We start from the raw sequence: 6,000 nt of genomic DNA, 5'->3' as shown, positions 1-6,000 counted from the left end.
ATAAAGTGACATTATAGGAAGGAATTATTTTTGTCCTAAAGTTTTACTATCTATTTCAGGAAAAAAGATCTGTATTTATTATTGTCATGAAATAAATAATGCAAGTTCTGTAGAATATTTTTGTCTTTTCAGTGTGACCCCAAAACTCCTTTATGGGTTTACCAGCCTTGGTGGGATATCATTTAAAGGTGGGTGTTTTTTTTTGTTTTGTTTATGTTTTTCCCACCCCCACCACTATTCTATCGAGCTTTTGCATTGATACTCCTCACTTTCTTAATTAATTGAGGGAGGGGCAAGATGCTGAATGTTCTGATGTCATCCATTGTACTTGTGTGTGTGTTTTTTTTTCGTTTTTTTTCTGATATTAAAGTCTGTAATTCATGTTAAGAGTTGCTCCCTTTAAAAGTCACCCAAGCAAACATAAACAATCAACACTCGCTGTCTTCAAGATGTCCGCGCACATTTTATTTATTTTTTTGCTCGCCCTTCCTCATTGTGCAACGGTATGATTTGGATGGCGAGTCCGTGCTAACAAGACTTGTCTGCATTGCATGGCGAAATAATTAATACACTTCTATGCAGCATAAAGGGGTAGACAACATGTGTAAATTAATTCTATTTATGAACCCTTTAAGATGACATTATGATGCAAAAATGTTGAGGGGAGCCAATATTGGATTTTTTTTTTAAAACTCATTTTCTCCCAAAAATGTACAAATACGTTCTATTTCAAATGTATTAAGTTTCCCGAAGACGTATTTATACGTTGTTTTTTTGTTTTTGTTTTTTTAAATGCTAGAGCATACAGAAAGGCTTATGCAGCCTCTCAACTGCAAAGAATGGTTGCAGAAATTGTAGTTATTCCACAAACGGCCAGCAGGTGGCAGCAGAGGAAAGAAGACCAACCAGGGCCATGTTGGAAAAAAAAAAGCTCAATTACTCACAATTCTAAATGGATTTGTGAATAATGCTGAAAATTAGCTATATTTTAATGCTAATTGCTGCAAAATGGAAAATGATAGAAATGTACTTTTTTTCCCCGCTGATGTAAGAAGAGACTTTAATCTTTGATTTGGTATATTCCATGTTTTTATAGCAATAGAACACAATATTCTGTGGGCCTTGCAAAATCAGTCAAAATCCTGTAAAAAAAGCTGGGAGGGAATTGCTTCTGTGAAAATGGCTGGAATGAATGAGTTAACTGATATAAAAAATACATTACGACTTCTGGATTAAAATAAATTATTTTTTCTTGGGACATAATAGCTCCTTGCTCAAAGTTTTTGGACATCTTTGTAAAAGCAGTACTTGTCATGTTCTTAGTTGAAAGACATTCAAATATTTTCTCAAAACAATAAGAAATTGGGATGATAATTAAGGCAGATCTACAACTTTATTCTCGGAACAGTCCGATTTATGTTTTTCCTCATGAAATGACATGTAAATATTAGGACATTTTGTCTTGTTTTGTGGTTGATTTCAGTGTGGCCCTAATTTTTGTTTATGCTGCAAAAAAATAATAATAATCACTCATATTTTCACATGACGTCAGCGAATGCTTCACCTGCATTTTTACCGTCAAACAAGTGCGGGTTAGAAAGTATCGCGCCCCCTGGTGTCAACATGCTCAAGTGCAGTGCTTGTATGTTTATATTGGCTTGATATTTTTCCAAAGAGTCTTTATTTTACGACCACAAAACGGATATTTTGGTAGCAAAACATTCTGCCGGGAGGCAAATGTTGGGGTTCGAAAGCCATAGAGTGTACAGAGATATATTTGATCCTCTTTTATTGTCAATGATATGGTTTTATGATGGCCTTTTTTTTTTCAACTTGATGGAATGTGGACTTCATTCAGGACCTCACCAGCATTTCGTGTCTTTTCTATTATTTGCCTTTTGAATCATTGAGTGTCTTTCATGGCTTTACATGGACGTATCAGTCGCTGAAGTGCTTTTTACCATTTAAATGTGTATATGTGTGTGCATATAATGTGCTTTACATCTCATGTTTACATTGCTGCAGAGGCTTAATTTTGTGTTTTTAATGTAAACCGTCTTGGCTCCATTCGGAATATAATCTATGATTGCTAGTTCATGTTGGGAATTTCATTGACGAGCTTTAAGATTGTGTAGTGGGCGTTGGAGTTCCAAATTTAACTGGATTAAACGTGTTTGAATCCAAATGTATTTCGATGATCCATCACCCCACAAACACCAATCTACACCCCCCCCCGCCCCCCCCCGGTTTGGTTTCTTTTGGTAAGTGTGAAAAAGAAAAATACAAAGTTTGACCAAATTTAACAATTTCTCATATTATTACAACGTTCCTGTTTTAGAGTATATATGCTTCTTTTTTTTTTCATACTATTTGGCCTTATCCCACAACATAACTTTATTATTGCTCTAACACTGGATTCTTTGTCATAAAGTGTACATTTTTTAATATTGTAATAATTACATTTTTACTCAGCAAAACAAACTTAATATTTTATTCTCCCAAAATTACAACTTTTCCCATTATGTAGGAATGATATTTACTAATTGTAATGATTTTATTCTTATATTTTTGGGGGATTTTCTCCCCACCATTATAGACTTTATTGCCATAGCATGATGATATCTGATTTTCACAGTATTGCAATTTTATTATCGTGATGTAGACTTTTCATGCCAAAAAGTAGGATGTCATTTTTAGATTATTATGACTTTAGAAAGTCTCAATAGTTGTAATATTATGAGAATTTTTTTATTTTTTATTTATATTTTACATTTTTGGCATAGCATTGCAACTTCGTTGCATAATATTGCTTTCTTGACATTGTTCTTCTGTACATTGAGGTCTATTCAAAAAGTTGTAAAAAAAAAAAAAAGTAAATTGTTTCTCCCAACCAAAAAAAATACATTATTATTTTTAAATTACGTCAGTCTGGTTGGATTGCAATTTTATTTCTGTAAAATTCTTGTAATATTGTGACTTTTTGTCATAATATTTTGACCCCCCCCCCCCCCCCCCGCCCTTTTTTGTTTTGCATTTTTACTTCTTAAAATTGCCTTTATCTTGTTTTTATTTATTTTTTTATACTATAAAGCTTTATTATTGGAAAATTACTAATCCTCGTTCCCTTACTGTGTGAATTAGCCCCCCCCCCCCCCCCCCCCCCATTATACAGTCTGGTATGATTGCATCTTTATTCCTGTAATTTATTATTATTATTATTTTTGGCCTCTATTTTTGATCATGTGAAAAGAAACCAAAGTCTTGGGGGTGGGGGAATCAGGCTAAGTTTGCAAGACCATTTGGAGCAGGGAAAGCCTAATAAATTCAAGTAGATGGAAATTAGACAAATACATTTATATATCAGAGTAGTGGCGAGCGGTCATAATGAGAATAAAATCTCTGAAATATTTAGCTGTTATACAATACCTTAGTTCTACTGCTTTGGTCTTAAATTCATAAAAATATAAAAGCATGATACTTGAACCGTGGGGGGAAAAAATAAGATTGAAGCGCCTTCGTGCTTGCCGGTGACGTCAGCTTCGGTTTGGTTCTTTTTTAGCTGTTCGCAAATCAATCACAATAACAACAACAACAAAAAAAAACGTCTTAATGATAATACGAACGCATTAACAATCTAAACTGACAATATTTGTCACATCTGAGACAATTATTTTGTGTATTTATCATTTTGTCAATTTTCATTATTTATTCAATGTATTTTGCGTTTATATTCTTAGGTTTATTTACGTTTTTACAATTTTCAGTCCGTACGTTTCATTCTTTAAATTACATCTTGAATATTTTCTTTCCAATGTTTGACGTCACCTGGATAATTTCCAGCCAATCCTGTAGCGGGACGTGTTCGTTAGCTAAGCGACCCCGCTAGCATAACATCCATCAAAAAGAAAGTACGTACGAGAAACGTCAGTTGGCTAGCTGGCTGTCCACAGGTTAGCTAACTTTATTGTTGGTTCAAACCTCTTACGGCTCTTCTGCGATGTCATTTTTTCCCCTTCTCATCGTGGGCACGAGCCAGTTCTGAATACTGTAAATTCCAATATTGGCAAATTTGTGGGCATGTGATTTTGTCATTTCACTCAACACGGAGCTATCAACCTGCGTCAGTCCTGAATATTTCCGCTTTAATGTTATACCTACTCAGCGGTAGAATAATAATAATGAAATAATATTTAATATTAAAATTAATAATAAAAATACCCCAAAAAAATTCAGCTCACACTCTCATGTGACGCGTCAGCATTCCGACTTGAAAAAGTCACCGCTCGCCACCGAATGCAGTATGACTTCACCCACTCGAAAGATTTGTAATTTTTTTTGTGTACATTTTTTTTCCCCTCACTCTCAAGGTACCTCGCAACACTCCCAAAAAAATCATCCTTTTTCTGTCTTGTACTGTTTTAACGACGCCACAACGAGCACTTTATCGGCGCAGAAAGAACATTTATCTTTAAACGACGTCAGTCGGAGCAATAAGTCGCTTTCATATCGTCACTTTATGACAGGTCTTAAAAAGTGATGGTTTTAGCGGGAGCCTGTTCTACAGCTACTCGAGAGTCTTTTAAGATATACTGTACTTCACTACTAATCCTGGTCTTTAAATGTTGCTTTGTCAGCATTTCCTGTGTGAAAGTTATTATTTTTGATATGCATTTCATTAATGGGAAAATGTACATATACAGTTATAGTGTATGTATTAGAAATGTAGGATTCATATGTGCAAAAAAGAAAAGTATCAAGCGTGTACTTCCCTGATGATTGATCATAAAGCTTTCAGCATTCCATTCCCATTGTAACAATCCCCATCAAACTAACGACCTAACAAACTATGTATACCAAAATAAAAGTTTACTTTCTAACCCTGCTGTCACCGTGTCCTCATTTTATGATGTTTGGATCGTTTATCTGTGCAAGCAAAACAAAAGACAAATGGACTCTGTAGGGTTATTTAAACTTGCTACTTTATTCTTATACCATTACAATTTTCTTCTTGTAATGTTAAGAATAGATCTTCGCAACATTACAATTTTATTGTTGATAGGTCTTTATTGACATTCAGATTTTGCCTTAATGTTAATGATTTTTTTTTTTTTTCGAAATTAGATTTTATTTCAATCTAATGTGTAATTGTACTTTCACAAAATGTTACAACTTTGTGGCAACTTTGTGATCATATTGTCGTGACCTTAACACTATTTTATCATAACTTTCCTAAGTTTTCGTAACCACACAACTTGTCGTGATGTCATAACTTTATCCTCCTAATGATCCGATTTTATTTTCGTAATTTAAGCAGCTATTTGTCCTCATATTTTGACTATATTCTCGTAACATTATAACTTTGTTCTCGTAACACTACTGTAACTATTTTATTGTCGTAACAGTAACATTTGATTGCAGTAACTGTTTTATTGTAACATTAAAGATTTTGTCATAACTTTGTTGTAATTTAAGATTTTATGGTCGGAACGTGACACTTTAATGCAGTACACACATTTTGTTGTGTGCGATTGTAACGTTACAACTTAAAGACAAAACCCCCCCCCCTTTTTTTTTTTTTTTTACAAGAATGTGTTCTATGTAGCCCGATTCGTCTAACTATGGTATTCTGTTCAATATTGCATCAGTGGAATATGAGTTTAGCAGCAAAATACAGCCGTTTTTATCCATCTCAGGAGCGGCCATTTTGTCACATGCTGTCGACTGAAGATGACATCAGTTTTGCTCAGGTCTCTGGTAACAGCCAATCACAGCACAGCTTCAGAAAACAAATGAGCTGTGATTGGTTATTACCTGAGATGTCGTCTCCAGTTGACAGCAAGTGACAAAATGGCCGCCCCCTCAGATGGTAAAAACGGCTGAATTTTGCTTCATAACTTATATTCCACAAATGTAATATTAATCTTTTTTTTTTTTTTTTTTTTTTTTGTAATATTAACACTTAAATCGAAAAACCATTAAAATGGTATTTTCATAAGAATA

Source organism: Festucalex cinctus, chromosome 7 (assembly GCF_051991245.1).
Source record: "Festucalex cinctus isolate MCC-2025b chromosome 7, RoL_Fcin_1.0, whole genome shotgun sequence".
In the NCBI taxonomy this organism is placed as follows: Eukaryota; Metazoa; Chordata; class Actinopteri; order Syngnathiformes; family Syngnathidae; genus Festucalex; species Festucalex cinctus.
This window is presented reverse-complemented; position numbering follows the sequence as displayed.